The 16,879-nt window shown below is 37.2% G+C and overlaps 1 non-coding gene across 1 annotated transcript; it reads right to left on the minus strand.

Moving 5' to 3' along the window:
* Nucleotides 1-16,424: 16,424 nt before the first annotated feature.
* LOC141715699 (small nucleolar RNA R71) lies at nt 16,425-16,531 on the minus strand. Its single transcript, XR_012572451.1, has one exon. It is a non-coding gene; the product is annotated as a small nucleolar RNA R71 (small nucleolar RNA).
* Between the last annotated feature and the right edge of the window lie 348 nt (nt 16,532-16,879).

Genomic DNA, 16,879 nt, shown 5'->3' on the forward strand with positions numbered 1-16,879 from the left:
TCTAAATGATTAACGAATCACAAAAGACTGTTTTGTCACTTACCCTCCTAAGAGAGAGGCCACCCGCTGGTGAAAGACCAAGAAAGGCACGGAGCCAGAGGTTAGAATAAACTGATTAACGTTCAGTCAATTGTTTTCGGGAAAGTAACTCCCAAGGTTATGAAGGTAGTAAAAAAAAACTTTTGATTCAGAACAAAAGCGGACAAGTATGATGAATTATGAATTTAAGTTGTAAAAGTTGTCAATATTCGTTCTGAGGACACGAATCTAGAATGACGGGATGTTTGAAATCAATGCTTATGTTGTGTTGGTTCATGTAATGGTTGTAATGGAAACGAAAATAAAAGACTGAAAAAGGGATATAAAGGAAATAGAGTTGAGAAGTGATAAGGGAGTTAGGTATGGGAAACCGTAAGAAACCCTTGTAATGAATATAGAGAAGTGTGTCATCATCAGCGTGATGGTGACTAATCATGAGATAAATTCAAGGTTTGAAGGCGTAAGCGATACGTATAGTTAATTCCCTTGAAGTTGACAGTATTTGATGAAACTTTGACATAGATCGATTGATTAATAAGGAAACACGGATGGAATGAGGAGTCAAGAAAGTAAGAAATTAGGAAAATTGGATGAAGAAAGTGACCTTCAAGAATATGAAGTGTAAGACCGGTGGCTTGATACCCAAAAAGGGAGACTCCAGGTATGAAAGATATCCCAACATTGAGATGACTGTTGAGATAAACAACAAAAGTAAATAAGGAATTATTAAGAAGAAGTTCACGTTGAACACGACCAATATCTTCCAGAACATCCTTGTTATCGTTACCCAATTTAGGCAATAAAAGCGGATAACCATTGTTATCTTTTGGAGGCCATATTGATTGACCTCATTTTGAATACAGATGTTATTGTGAAATTCAGCATATACTATCGAGGTGGGAATGATTGAATAAGACACCCTTAGCAGGGATATATGATTTGATTATCCATGGAAGGATGCATGTACCTTTTTAAAGGTGGAATTAAGGATAAAATATCAGTAACTTAAAATGAATCCTAGGGGAATGCATAAAGGTTGGCATTTCACCCTTAATAGGGATAGTATGAGTTTTGACAGTATGAATTGGAAAGGATTAAGGTAATAACAACCTTTAAAGATCAGTAGAGAATTTTTTTTCAGAAGTACATAGACAATGGTTCTAGTATTAGTATATGGTATGTTGATATGCCCTGTATCTAGGGAATACAGGAGGAACGATTCAAGGATAACCTTAGAGGTTTTACAAGGAGAAAGGTAATATTCAAAATTCTCAAGGATATAAATGTTGATAAAGGAAATATGACGTAATTATAATGATGCCAAGTGGGGCACGTGTTAAACCACGAGAAAGTATGGATCGAACCAGTAAAGGTCAAAATTGTTCAGGGTAATTAGGACCTAAGATAAAAGATGTTCTAAGTAGGATTGAGAGTCAGTCGTGACAGTGATTAACCTCTAAAGACTGAGGCAATAACTTATGGAAAAATGGTGATTTTTTTTTACTCATCAGATTTTAAGGAAAACATCTTCACATAAGCAGTGATTGAAATGAGGTAGAAAATTTATTTGGAGGTGGTTAAAATGACATTGACTGTAAGGAAATTTTACTATTAGGAAATGCCAAAGTGGTGGCCGACACTTTAAGTGTAAGAGGACAATTATAGGCGCTCGTGCCAGAGGAATACAGTGATGATGGTTAAAGCTATGAAGGTTGTATTATGGTTTGGATGATTGACATTCCTTCTGATGACTGTGCAATACCCAACCGTAATAGTAGTTTGGTAAAGGTTTAATTCGTGTAATCGCCATGAGCGGGCTATCTATCTTAGAAGGTACTATCTTAAGATAAGCCAGGACCATGTTTCAAGAAGGACTAAACGAACCTTTGAGTTAAGTCTTCTATTGAAGGCATATGATTAAGAATGGTATTAACCTGCTATCGTTGGTTTGATTGAAACTCTTCTGCAATTTTATCTGCTTCATGTCATGAATGTACGTAAGGATCTGGAGTGTTCTTCATGAATTATGATTGGTGATTATGTTAACTCCTTAGAAGAATTCTATACGACATGTATGGACTCCGTATGGTTAGATATTAAGATTTCATGGAAAGTGAATGACGACAGTAGTTCAGTGGTAGACCATAGTAATGCAGCAATGATTCTGCGAGTAATGAGCTGATTACAACCGTGAGAGTTGTATTGGAATGGATGTTGAGATTGAGTACCACTAATCGGGTCGTGTTGACGTATAAGTTATTATTGATAGAAAAACTAGGTCGATTATTTACCTATTGAATATTTATTCCTTCTTATCAATAGAGAGTCGTATTACTATACGAGGAAGGTTGCGATGCAAGAATAGAATTCTAGTAACGATGATGTCTGGAATGAGACCCCAGATTCGATTTTCTATGATGAGGGAGTTTCAAAGGTGATTGAGTATAAGCTCGAGGAAGAGCATGGGTCCATAGAAGGATGGACGGAATAGCAAAATATTTAGGCATGTGAAATATGATGCTATAATATTTGATGTTGATATAAATACAAATATATTTTGTTCTCCTATGGCAAACCTCTATAGTTCAGGGGTAGATTCCAAGCCAGATATTTTGTGGCAGTATATTTTATATATATACAATTCTCTTCAATTCGTTCTTTTCTCTCCTTTTCATTTTGTATAAGCTGAGAAGAACAACCCTTCTAGAAGGGGAGGTATTGCCGAATGACTATCTATCTGTGTAATAGAAGCCTAGTAGGATACCATCTATTGTTTAATTGCTTGTCAAGTACTAAAGGCTGGCCACCTTCTGTACTAACTATGCAATAGAAGAGGTGTTCATGATCATAGTGATCTCTCAATAAATTCTTTTACTTCTATATGAAGGACCAAGCTTTCAAAGATGGAGGCAACTAGAAAGGAAGTGGTACCAAGTATGGTGGTATTCCGATTCTAACGCGTTAGTGATACTAAGGTTGACGTGGTTATTAAAAGGTTATAGAATGCTAACGAGCAAAAGTATAACCAGTATAATATTAGGAACGGAAGGTAGTAGCAATTACGAACTGGAAAATAGCGGGTATTGAGAAGCAAAACTTATAGCGCAAAAAGCTATAATAAGAGTCTGTGCAATAGACTTGGAAGAATTTGGAATGATCACTTAACACGGATTGAGTTTTCTCACGATAATAGATCTTATGTCAGGTATCGAGATGCCGCCTTATGAGATCCTTGAGGGAAGACAATGTCGATCTCCCTTATGTTAGGATGAAGTTGTAGAGCGCAAGATGCTCGGACCCGCAGTAGTCCAAAGGACCAGGGATGTAATAGATCTAACCAGAGGACGGCTGGTAGTAGCCCAAGATGGACATAAGAAGTATGCTGATTTGCCAATGAAAGGACAAAGAGAATGAAGGAGGGAACCTTGTATTGTTAAAAGTATTCCCTTAAAAAGGAATTGAGGAGGGTTGGAAAGAAAGGAAAGTTTAAGTCCACGAATTGTTGGACCCTTGAATATATTAAGACGTATTGGGAAGTTAGCATATGAGCTATCCCTACCCCCGAACATGTAGTAAGTCATAACGTGTTTCACGTATCAATGTTAAGGAAGTGTAATTCGGATGACAGATAAATAGGGCCATATGAGCGCATAGACATGCAACCAGACGTAACCTATATGGAGCAACCAGAAAGGGTTATAGACTGAAAAAGGGACAAGTGCTTAGGAGAAGAGTTATCAAACTAGTCAGAATTTGATGGTAGAACCACAATGTGGGAAAATTACGTAAGAGTTAGAAAGTGCAATGCTAAGAAAGTATCCCTACTCATTTTCTATCTGATTCCGGGACGAAATCCTTTTAAGGAGGGGAGACTATAATAACCCCAATTTTTGGAATTTTTGAAACCCTTATGAATAGTGTTTTGCTGATTATGCTGAATAAGAAGACTTTTCATGCCACACTATGTAGGGTTCTTTTATTGATCTTCTGGGATATTATTAGTACTCTATGTGGTATATAAGTGTATGTAAAGATCGTAAGAATCCAAATTTGAACCTTTTGATTTTTCCCGAGAATCCACCAGATACCGAAAGAATTGAGTATAAGGTAACATGATTGAAAGGATTTAAATTCAAGGATTATAAGAGAGGATCATAAAAGGAATATAATGTATTGAGAAAGGTTAAGGGAACCCAAGTAATAAAATCCTGGGTATGATCCCTCAAACGATAAACGAGAATGAAAGTTAAGCGAACCGTATAACAGATCAGCGGTCATTAGGCAAGCAATTAAGAGTTAATCAAGGAGGTTAGGGATGTTGATGTCATCAAACCAACAAGATGACATAGGAAAGGTGACATAAGCATGACATAAGGGAAGGAGGTGTGGTTAAATTATAACCACACAATTTTTTTCATGGTTAAAAATGATTAAAGCAAAACAAAAGTCAACCAACCAAGGCAAATCAAAACAAATCACAAAAAACACAAAACACTCCATTTTCTTCATCAAGCTCTCAGCTTTTCCATGGAAAAGCAAGGGAAATTTTTCAAAACTTAAGCTACACACCTTCAAAATTCAAGAGGTTTGTTTCTTTAGCTTCTATAATTCATAACTTAGATGAGCCATAAGTTTAAGCTCAAGATTCCATGATTATCATAGCTAATCAATTCATCAAAGTTCTTGGTGAATAGTGTTTTTTCAAGAACTTGAAATTTTGATCTTGTGTTTTTGTTTAGATATAGCTTTGGTAAGGATTTTCAAGGGTGATTCCAAGCTCCCTAGTACTTTTACTCACCAAGGAAGGTATAATCTCATACCCTAGACATACTTTTGTATAAATTAGAGTTAGTATGTTTGGTATGGTTCATGGGAGGCTTACTTGTTGTGAATGTAGAGATTAGTTAGTTTTGTGAAGTTTTGGAGTGGTAATTCTTGGATTGTTGATTAATGAACTTAAGTGTAGTTAAATTCAAGTTTAAGAATAAGTATAAATTGTTAATGTTGAGTTGTTGGGGCTGTTATGATGTAGTATGGATGGAGTTTTGATTGGGTTGTGATTGTGGATTGATTGTGGGTTGAATTGGAGTGTTTTAAATTTGGGTAATCGCGTAAACATAGCCGTCGTTATGTCCGATTTACTTTAGACTGTTTTTGCTCTTAACATTAGGACCCGTGAACTCACTGCTAGGTTTTGACCATTGCCATGATTTGATAGTTCATGTTACGAGCTTCATTTTGATATGTGGTTCGTTTGATTCCGATGTACGGTTTAGGAGAAACGAACATTTTAAGTAACGGCGTTTCGCGAAAGAACCATTACCCCTCGCCTTACTTTGAAGCATAGGTTAAAGACCTTAAAGGACTAATTGGAGTATGAAACATTTATGTAAAGTGTATTAGGCAGTTGTTAAGGCACTCGGAAAAGAATCGCCTTAAAACCCTTAATTGTTAATTTATTAAAAATGGTGGAGCCGAGGGTACTCGAGCGACTTAAGTGAATCGTTAAGCGCAAAAGCGAACGTTAGGGTCCAATTGGTTAAAGTATAGATTCATAAGCGACTTTAGTTTAATTCCAACTTATATGTTGTTTATAGGTTACCAGACTCGTCCCAAGCCATTTGTAACCCCCAGTCACTCAGGCAAGTTTTCTACCCGTATAACTGTTGTTGTGATGTATATGTGTATATGCATGATCTTGTGATAAATGCATATTTGTTATTAGCAAATTCTTGCGATATATTGGAGCATGTGATATGGTATATATGCATGCCTGTTTCGTATTCTTGATTTATATATCTGTTGGTTCAAATGCTTATTAGTTGCATAATACCTATGCTAGAGATAAGCAGTAGTTGCGTATACCCTTAGTATAGGGGACCCAAAGGTGAACATTTTCTAAAACCGGGAGTCGATGTTCCCGAGTATATTATATATATATATATATTTATATATATATATTAATATAGTTTTCAAAACTATTAATCGAATAAGTTTTATTCGATAACTTTATTTTATTTAATGAATATTACTTTGAATATTCATTCGAGGACTTATGACTCGGTTTATTTTATTTAATGAATATTATTATGAATATTCATTCGAGGATTTAAGACTCCGTTTATTTTATTTAATGAATATTATTTTGAATATTCATTTGAGGACTTATGACTCCGCTTATTTATTAAATAATATTCTATATTTTATTAAAGAATAATGTTTCGATAATCAAACTTATTTTCGATTATTCAAATAAAGATCGTACTTTCGTATAAGTATATCTTTGGTTATTTATTATTCATTTCAAGTATGAGTTTTTAAAACTTTTACTTCAATTATTTTTATAAGGATTATCCTTATGGGAATATTATTTAAATAATAATATTCAGATATTTTCTAATATATTGGGACTGATTTATTTTATTAAATCGGCATTACTCCAAACATTCTTAAAAATGTTTTCGAGTCTTCAAAATGATTTTTAAAGGTTAGAGCGGATCCCAAAACTCATTTTTTAATATTTAAGATCTTCCTTTCAAGGGGATTTAAATACTCGCTCAAAACCTGAGGGATCCGGCTCTATGGTGTATTTTATATTCGCAACGTGGTTGCTGTTTTGAGACGACAATTTGATTACTTGCCCACTGTTCGGGAAGTAAGTCCATCTGATTGAGTCGGCATAAGCGACAGGCCGGGGTACGGTCTATGAAGGTGTAAGAGGCTGGGTGACAGCTCATCCACGCGTGAGTGGCCGGGAAACGGTCTAGCGCGAGGTCCGAATGCGACCAGGGTGATGACCGGCGAGGAATTCATCCATCTATAGTAGAAAAGGTTACTTATTGGTATCTTTGCCTAATCAGCAAGATACTGGGTTTATGCCACAATTCTTTTCCTTTCCAAAAATTCATTGGATGTTACAAACTCTGTTCATACTTTACATGACAGAGGTTTTCAGGAAATGTATAAAGAGATATATATGTGGATATATATATCGGGACTTAATGAAGTATATCATTACTTCATTTCATTCAATAATACTTCAAAGATTTAATCTATTCAAATCTTGTCTTGTAGTCTCATCTATGTGATGAACTGTTGAAAGTTCATTATACCTTGAACGGTGGTAGTTCAAGTAGTATTCGGATATAAGTATATTGGAGTATCTTGTAACTTCATCTTTTAAACTTATATCTAGTAAATGATTATCTTGTGCATGTCAAAGATTTTTGGAAAAATGTTGAGACAAGGTTAGATATATGAGATCACCTTGCAACGATATTTTATACAGTTATAAACGGGAACTCTGTGTATATTATACATGTTAGAGGATTTCAAAGCTTGTAAAAAGTATATATGTATATATATACTGAATATTTTGTGACTTGGTCGCGTTAAGATATCAGCTTGGTTCATTTTTTCTTGACCAAGACTTTCATGAGTACTATGAGAATGCTCATATATTGTAAATCATTATACATATTATTCTGGTGGGCTTGTTGCTCACCCTTGCTTTCTTCTTTCATCACACAACATCAGATAGACAAGATGAACAGGACCAAGCTCCCAATTCGCGAGCGGATAGGAAATCATTCCGCGGTTTCCTATAGGCGTTGATGTCGCTGTAGCTGAGGTAGGAACTACCAATAGGCTAGGCTTTCAACTTTTGATGTACCAGATTATGTATATTTATGAATTGTAATAATGGCAAAGAAATGTAAATTTATTCAGAAACCCTTTTGAGGTGTAATGGCTTATAATTGTGGAATAAAATGACTTGTGTTATTTTTTTGGGTATTCATCTTTGAGACTATAACTTGCGGTGTGTGTGTTTATTGTGGGGTCACAGTATAGAGTAGTTGATTATTTATTAAGATTGGGTGTTATTCAGGGAAATGGAACTCGTGACAACCCGGATCCCCAACCCCGGATTTGGGGGTGTTACAATCATCCTCACTAACCTCTTTGATTAGCTTATAATTTCTTGGCTAATGACCGCTGATCTGTTATACGGTTCGCTTAACTTTCGTTTTCGTTTATCGTTTGAGGGATCATACCCGGGATCTTATTACTTAGGTTTCCTTAACCTTTCTTAATACATTATATTCCTTTTATGATCCTCTCTTATAATCCTTGAATTTAAATCCTTTTTATTCTGTTACCTTATACTCAATTCTTTCTGTATCTGGTAGATTTCCGGGAAAATCAAAGTGTTCGGATTTGGATTCTGACGATCTTTACATACACTTATATACCACATAGAGTACTAATAATATCCCAGAAGATCAATAAAAGAACCTCTACATAGTGTGGCATGAAAAGTTTTCTTATTTAGCATAATCAGCAAAACACTATTCATAAGGGTTTCAAAAATTCCAAAAATTGAGGTTATTACAGTCTCCCCTCCTTAAAAGGATTCCGTCCCGGAATCAGATAGAAAATGAGTAGGGTTACTTTCTTAGCATTGCACTTTCAAGCTCTTATGTAATATTCCCACATTGTGGTTCTACCATCAAACTCTGACTAGTTTGATAACTCATCTCCTAAGCATTTGTCCATTTTTGATCTATAACCCTTCCTGGTTGCTCCATGTAGGTTACGTCTGGTTGCATGTCTATGCGCTCATATGCCCCTATTTGTCTGGCATCCGAATTACACTTCCTTAACATTGATACGTGGAACACGTTATGAACTTACTACATGTTCGGGGGTAGGGTTAGCTCATATGCTAACTTCCCAATACGTCTTAATACCTCAAAGGGTCCAACAATTCGTAGGCTTAGCTTTCCTTTCTTTTCAAACCTCATCAATCCTTTCCAAGGGATACCTTTAACATTACTAGGTCCCCTATTTCCTATTCTTTGTCCTTTCGTGTCAAATCAACATATTTCTCATGTCCATCTTGGGCTATACCAGCCGTCCTCTGATTAGATCTATCATATCCTTGGTCCTTTGGACCACTGCTGGTCCGAGCATCTTGCGCTCTACAACTTCATCCTAACATAAGGGAGATCGACATTTTCTTCCCTCAAAGATCTCATAAGACGACATCTCGATACCTGACATACGATCTATTATCGTGAGAAAACTCAATCCGCGTTAAGTGATCATTCCAAATTCTTTCAAGTCTATTGCACAGACTCTCATTATAGCTTTTAGCATTAGAGCTTTTGCTTCTCAATACCATTCTTTTCCAGTTCGTAATCGCTACTACCTTCCGTTCCTAATATTATACTGGTTATACTTTTGCTCGTTAGCATTCTATAACCTTTTAATAACCACGTCAACCTTAGTATCACTAACGCGTTAGAATCGGAATACCACCGTACTGATACTACTTCCTTTAGCTGCTTCCATCTTCGAAAGCTTGATCCATCATATAGAAGTAAAGGAATTTGTTGAGAGATTACTATGATCATGAACACTTGTTCTATTGCATAGTTAGTACAGAAGGTGGCCAGCCTTTAGTACTTGATAAGCAATTAAACAACATGTGGTATCCTACTAGGCTTCTAACACACAGATAGTCATTCGGCAATACCTCCCCTTCTGGAAGGGTTGTTCTTCTCAGCTTATATGAAATGAAAAGAAGAGAAAAGAACGAATTGAAGAGAATTGTATATATGAAAAAAAAATATACTGCCACAAAATATCTGGCTTGGAACCTACCTCTGAACTATAGAGGTTTGTCATAGGAGAACAAAATATATGTGTATATATATCAACATCAAGTATTATCAAATCGCATTTCGCATGCTTAAATATTTTTGCTATTCCGTCCATCATTCTATGGACCCATGCTCTTCCTCGAGCTTATACTCAATCACCTTTGAAACTCCCTCGACATCGAAAATCGAATCTGGAATCTCATTTTATACATCATCGTTACTAGAATTCTATGCTTGCACTGTAACCTTCCTCGTATAGTAATACGACTTTCTATTGATAAGAAGGAATAAGTATTCAATAGGTAGAGAATCTACTTAATTAGTCTATCAATGATAACTTATACACCACCACGACCCGATTAGTGGTACTCAATCTCAACATCCATTCCAATACAATTCTCATGGTTGTAATCGACTCATTACTCGCAGAATCATTGCTGCATTACTATGGTCCACCACTGACCTACTATCGTAATTCACTTTCCATGAAATCTTAATATCTAACCATACGGAGTCCATACATGTCGTATAGAATTCTCCTAAGGAGGTAACATAATTACCATTCATGATTCATGAAGAACACTCTAGATCCTGATGTACATACATGACATGAAGCAGATAAAATTGCAGAAGAGTTTCAATCAAAGCAACGATAGCAGGTTAATACCATTCTTAATCATATACCTTCAATAGAAGACTTAACTCGAAGGTTCGTTTAGTCCTTTTTGAAACATGGTCCTGGATTATCCTCAGGGTAGTTCCTTCTAAGATAGATAGTCCGCTCATGGCGATTATACGAATTAAGCCTTTACCAAACTACTATTACCATTGGGTATTGCACAGTCATCAGAAGGAATGTCAATCTTCCAAACCATAATACAACCTTTACGGCTTCAACCATTATCACTGTATTCCTCTGGCACGAGCGCCTATAATTGCTCTCTTACACTTAAAGTGTCGGCCACCTCTTTGGCCTTTCCTGATAGTAAAATTTACTTACAATCAATATCGTTTGAACGATCTCCAACTAAATTTTGTACCTCATTTCCAATCACTGCTTGTGTGAAGATGTTTTCCTTAAAATCTGATGAGTAAAAAAAAAATACCACCATATTTTTTCCATAAGTTATTGCCTCAGTCTTTAGAGGTTAATCATTGTAACGACTGACTCTCAATCATACTTAAGACGTCTCTTATCTTGGGTCCTTCTTGTTTTCACCATTCTTGACCTTCGTTGGGTTCAATCTATAATTTCTCATGGTTTAACATGTGCCCCACTTGGCATTATTATTATTACTTCATATTTCCTTTATCAACATTTCTATTCTTGAGAATTTTGAATATTACCTTTCTCCTTGTAAAACCTCTAAGGTTATCCTTGAATCGTTCCTCCTGTATTCCCTTAATCCTTTCCAATTCATACTGTCAAAACTCATACTATCCCTATTAAGGGTGAAATGCCAACCTTTATGCATTCCCCTAGGATTTATTTTAAGTTACCGATGTTCTATCCTTAATTCCACCTTTAAAAAGGTACATGCATCCTTCCATGGATAAATCAAATCATATACCCCTGATAAGGGTGTCTTATTCAATCATTCCCACCTCGATAGTATATGCCTAATTTCATAATAACATCTGTATTCCAAATGAGTTCAATCAATGGGGCCTCCAAAAGATAACAACGGTTATCCGCTTTTCTTGCTTGATTTGTTAACAATAACAAGGATGTTCTGGAAGAAATTTGTCATGTTCAACGTGAACTTCTTCTTAATAATTCCGTATTTACTTTTGTTGTTTATCTCAACAGTCATCTCAATGTTGGTATCTCATACCTGGCGTCTCCCTTCCTGGGTATCAAGCCACCGGTCTTACACTTCACATTCTTGAAGGTCACTTCCTTCATCCAATTTTCCTAATTTCTTACTTCCTTGTCTCCTCAGTCTATCCGCGTCTCATTATTTATCCTTCGAACTATCTCAAGGTTTCCTCGAATCCTCCCAACTTACAGGGGATAAAATATATGTATCTCTTATGCCTTCAACCATCAATTTAACTCATGGTGAATCACCCTCATCCTAACGATTACATACTTTTCTATTTCTATTGCTACGAGTCTTTAGGGTTTCCTCATACCCAACTTCCTTATCATTCCTCAAACTCTATTGCCTTTATATTCCTTTCCACTTCAGTTTCTTTTTTATTTTCCTTTCTCTTATCATTATTTCTTGAACCTACCCAACATAAGCATTGATTTCAAACATCCCATCATTCTGGATTCGTGTCCTCAGAACGAATCTTGACAACTTTTACCACTTAGATTCATAATTCATCATACTCTTCTACCTTTGTTCTGGCTCTAAAGCTTTTACACTATCTCCATAACCTTGGGAAGTACTTTCCTGAAAACAATTGACTGACTTAAATCAGTTTATTATAATGTCTTGCTCCGTGTCTTCCTTGGTCTTTCACCAGTGGGTGGTCTCTCTCTTAGGAGGGTAAGTGACAAAAACACTCTTTTGTGATTCGTCAATCATTTAGAATCTCAAATGATTCCTGTATTTCCTTTAGCCAGGCTCTTGCCTCGGCTGGGTCAGCTATTCCCTTGGAACTCTGAGAGCTTAACGACTTAAAGGTCCTGAAAGAATTTCACACCACATTGTTTCCTCAAGGTGGTGGTTAGGGGTAAAAGTATAAGTTTTGTATTAGGTAGGTCCATGGATTGCCCAATAGGAGTACCATCCTGGTTCTTCCTATCTTGCTCGACTTCTGTTTTCTCAGTCTAAATATTTCTTCCTACTCCCCATAATTGGGGTCATCTTTTAATTTAAAATCTTCATTTTCCACTTCATTATATTCTGGGTTCCTTATATCTTAATTACGACCTCCCTGATTATCACATTCAAGGTTTGCCCCTAATCTTATTCCTCATGGGGGCATAATGCTTGGAAAATTTTTGAGAATCTCTGGATATTTATCTTACTTACTTTGCTTAAGTCTTTCCCTTGTTCTGTCCTTGCATGATTGCAAATTATAAATTCTCAAGTTCTATAAACTTCATGACACTCTCTTAAGTGTTAATAGTGCAATTAACAATACGAACTTATCACAAACAAACTGATCTGAACTGAAATTAACAAATATATACATAACCATTTGTTCGAGGGTACAACTACTGAACACATTAAAGAGAATTACATCATTTGATCTGATCGCTTCTATCCCAAAAGTACTACCATAGATAATCATCTCGTCTTTAAAACTAATCATTCATAACTTAGGCTAATCCTCCAAAAGCGGTGCTTCATGAAACCCTTGTCTGATCGCTCTGGCTCTGCACACTACCATGGATCAAGAAATGCGGGCACGCACGACATCCCTAACCTGCTCCATCACAGAAGTGATGAGGTCTAAGATAGTTGCAAGTAGAGCTGGATCAATCTGACCCTCAAGATGGCCTCTAGCTGTAACACGGGTGGTAGCCTCAATCCTTTCCATGCTATACGCTAATCCTTCCGGAAGTACTCCGCCCTCAATCCTCGGTGCAGTAAGTCGACCCAACAGATCACTCCTAACATTACGGGCCTCAGACATGCCACCAAAGTCATATAATAATCGGCGATAAGAGAAGCCTGAGTGGTTGCATCTAGCAGTCCATGGGGTGCAGGTGGTGCAGACCCAGGAGATCCAAATGGATAAAGGTGGCATTTCCTCAGTAGGTGCTGGGCTCTGTACAGGGGAGGGAACAAGAATTGGTGGAACCTCATGGATGTCTTCAGGAACCTCGGGAAGAAGGTCTGATACTGTATAATTGGTGCCGTGGAAGGCCCCACTCCTTCTGCCCTCATTAACCTTTGTGCCCTTGGTAACTCTTCATCCTCTAGTGCCACCCTCGCGGCCATTCTTGCTCTGGTAGTCGCCTTGACTACGGTCATCAATTCCTCAGCAGTCCTCTCTTCATTCTCGTCAGGATCCTCCACGAGATCCTCCTCAGCAACAAGCCCTTCTGGGATAACATCCTCAACCGCAACATTCTCAATATGAATCTCATTCGGTCCCTCGTTAGGGTACTCTATCGGATTCACAATTTGATCTCCAACATGTAATAAAACATCCTCATGCTGATGCTCCTGAACCTCAGGGTTCGGTGCCCTGCTGCCCTATACAAGAACGAACTATGTTACTATCATAATATTTATAAGGGTTCCCGTAAGGGTTTTAACTGTCAGTACTACGTTAGGTAGCCCGACTATGAACTTGGCAAGAGTTCTTATTATCTTTGTGAACTTATTATCTTAACGTCACATCATCTTTGAGGTTTATAACGCTTGTCTCTGATACCATTTCTGTAACACCCCCAAATCTGGGGTCGGGGATTCGGGTTGTCACGAGTTCCATTTCCCTTATCAATACTTAATCTTAACAGTCAACCAACTACTGAGTACTGTGACCCCACAATATACACACACAGCACAAGTTATAGTCTCAGAGATGAATACCAAACATAACACAAGTCATTTTATTCCACAATTATAAACCATTACACCTTAAAAGGTGATAAATGGCATTTTATACCACTTAGAACGTCTTAAAATGGCTTAAATTGGTGTCTTGAAATCAAGTATTTTGTGTATTTGATGTGTTTTTCTAGTGTTTATGCATTTCAGGGTATTAGTTGCATTTCGGAGGAGGAATCATCAAGAATAAGCCTTGGCATGTGTTCACCATTGAGAGAGGAAAAGAACGGGCAGATTACGGCGAAGAAACGGAGCAAACCTGGAATTTTTCCAGTAGGGTCCTGCGCGCCCGCACAACAATGCTGAGCGGCCGCGCAGCAGCCTTGCGCGCCCGCGCAGAAATGCTGAGCGGCCGCGCAGGGTCGGGGAAAAAGATATATTATTTTAGACTTCTACTTCTGTTTGGCTTCCAACTTCTATGTAATCTGAGTTTTATGGGACTATTATATAAGTAGATTTGAGACGTTTTTCAGAGGGTATTAAGAGTATTAAGAGGAGATTATGTTTTAGATTGTGTTTTGCAAGAAGCGAAGGAGATAAGGAAGAAGACCGATTTAGCACACAGCAACGAAGAGGAAGCATATATTCTTGTGATTCTTGTTTCGTTGTAACGTTGGATGCTAGTTTTCTTGCTTTGACTTATTTACTCTTGTGACGTACTCTGTTTTAATATAATCAGTTTAGTTATTATTTTCTTGTGTTTGTTTATCATGATTTCATATGAACCCATGATGGCGATAAGTTCTATTATGGGCTAATCGTGATCATGGGGTTGCAACGGATTTATTATGGAATTCTTTAGTTAATTGTTTAATACTTTAGTATGTGATGATTGTATGATATCTAGTATTGGTTTTGCGTATTCGTCTTATGTGCGTCACGAACATATAAGATAGGGTGTTAATCTCTTGTGAAGTGACGGTGGATCTTGAGATTTAGAACTTGCCATGCTAGCATAGGTTCATGTACGTTGTGCATGATTAGTGGGTAACTCTAACAGTTTTATTTGCCCTATATAATCAAAAAGGAATAACTTGTGCTTAAATCGTTGTGTTGTCAATTTCTGTAGACATATAGGAACTCAACATAATTGATGACTATTCAACTTCTATCTTAATTGTGGATGTTTGGTAGAATGGTATTAGGTGGATGTTTGGTAGAATGGTATTAGTACAATGAAAGTTGGCTTTTATCAGTTTCGTGTTATTCGATTAATATCATCACTGTCACATGCTAAAGGTAATAACAATGGCTATAGAAGGAAGTAATAATGAAGTTGTGATCTCATGAGTGTTTTATTATTGATAAATTGAAGTGTTAGTTAAGTGGTTAATTAAGTAGTTAATTATAGTTAATATTTAATAAACAATTTTAAGTGTTATTATCTTAACATTGAGAAGTAGTCATACATTGGTGAGTGAGTTAAATTAGACAATAACTTAGTCTGAGTCTCTGAGGGAACAAACTAGAAAGTATTCTATATTACTTGCGAACGCGTATACTTGCGTGAATATTAGTGCGTGATTTCGCCCTAACAAGTTTTTGGCGCCGCTGCCGGGGACTCGGCGTATTTGTTTAGTTTATGTACTTACCATCATTGGTCATTAGGACTCAGTGATTAGGACGTAGTAGTTAATTACTCTTTTCGGTTGTGTTTCAGGTACTTTAGCAAACGTTTATGCAAACTCGTTCTCGTGCTCGCAAGAGGACCTTAGATACAGCTGAGGAGAAAGACGAAGTTCTTGATACACCGGAGAAGTTAGATTTTGAGGATTCGGATTCAGGAACTGAGCAGAAAGAACCAGTAAACATGGGAGATCGTATTGTTCAAGCTGATCAAGCTCTTATGGATTTTTCTCGGCCTAAAATTGATGACATTCAGTCAAGCATCCTTCATCCGGCTATTCAAGCTAACACCTTTGAAATCAAGCCGGGCACTATTCAGATGGTGCAGAATTCTGTTTCTTTTGGAGGAGCGGAAACTGAAGACCCCAACATGCACATAAGGAATTTTGTCGAGATCTGCAGCACTTTTAAGTATAATGGCGTGACTGATGAGGCTATCAAGTTGAGGCTTTTCCCATTCTCACTGAGGGATAAGGCTAAAGACTGGTTACATTCTGAACTTGCTGGGTCAATCACTACGTGGCAAGATCTTGCGCCAAAGTTTCTGGTGAAGTTTTATCCAATGGCAAAGACTGCTGCTATGAGGAGTGCTCTTACTCAGTTTGCGCAGCAACCTACAGAATCTATGTGCGAGGCTTGGGAACGCTACAAGGAAATGTTGAGAAAATGTCCACATCATGGAATGCCGGATTGGATGGTAATCACTTGTTTTTATAATGGTTTGGGGGCCCAATCTCGACCCATGCTCGATGCAGCAGCTGGAGGCGCCTTATGGGCTAAAAGCTATACTGAGGCGTATAATCTTATCGAGACGATGGCTGCAAAGGAGCATCAAAACCCAACTCAGAGGATGACGTTAGGCAAGGTAGCAGGTATTCTGGAAGTTGATGCAGCCACCGCTATTGCAGCCCAGCTCCAAGCGCTATCAATGAAGGTTGATTCTTTGGCTACGTATGGAGTTAATCAAATAGCTATGGTTTATGAGCTTTGTGCAGGTTCTCATGCTACGGATCAGTGTTCTCTTGTCAACGA

This window comes from Apium graveolens, chromosome 3 (genome assembly GCF_009905375.1).
Source record: "Apium graveolens cultivar Ventura chromosome 3, ASM990537v1, whole genome shotgun sequence".
Lineage (NCBI taxonomy): Eukaryota > Viridiplantae > Streptophyta > Magnoliopsida > Apiales > Apiaceae > Apium > Apium graveolens.